We start from the raw sequence: 829 nt of genomic DNA on the forward strand, positions 1-829 counted from the left end.
GAGAAGGATATCATGTTTGGTAAGGCGGAGGGTCAGAGAAAAAGAGGAAGACCCTCAACGAGATGGAATGGCCAAGTGGCAGCATCCAGGATTGGGCAGTGTTTCGTTCTGCTGTACATAAGGTCGTGATGACTCAGTACCGACTCAATGGCACCTAACAATAACAACACCACCACTGAGTTGATTCTGACTCATAGGGTCCCTATATATTCTAGGGCTATCAATCTTTACAGATGGTGTCCTGGTGTGGCGGTGTGGGTAAATGCGCTGGACTGCAAGGTCAGTTTGAATGGCAATGTCGGGGGTTCAAGCTCACTAACTACTCCTCAGAAACCCTCTACAGGGTCACTATGAGTGAGAACCAACTTGATGGCACTTAACAACAACAACAAATCTTTATAGGAGCAAAACCCTTGTCTTTCTCCGTTGGGGCAGGTGGTGGGTTTGCACTACCAACCTTATGGTTAGCAGTGCAGTGCTTATCCAACAGTAACAGTTGTAAAAACAATTTGCTCAGTGTATATATCCCTGGTTAACACATAGAGTACATTTAACCCATTGTCAAGATTCTTCACAAGAATTTCACTGTTTCCATTCACCTTTGAACTGAACTTCACTTACATTTTCTTTTATCATCTGTCTAGACCTAGTCTCTTTGCATACCTCAGCTGTCGGTAGAATGCCTTTTAATTATTTTACAACTTAAAATTTCTATACAGCAATTTTCATAGATTTAAATTCTCTTAGTGTTATACATTGACAGAGAACTTCCAGAGGTTCAAGCTGGATTCAGAAGAGGCCGTGGAACGAGAGATATCATTGCTGATGT

Source organism: Chrysochloris asiatica, unplaced genomic scaffold, assembly GCF_000296735.1.
Source record: "Chrysochloris asiatica unplaced genomic scaffold, ChrAsi1.0 scaffold00075, whole genome shotgun sequence".
Lineage (NCBI taxonomy): Eukaryota > Metazoa > Chordata > Mammalia > Afrosoricida > Chrysochloridae > Chrysochloris > Chrysochloris asiatica.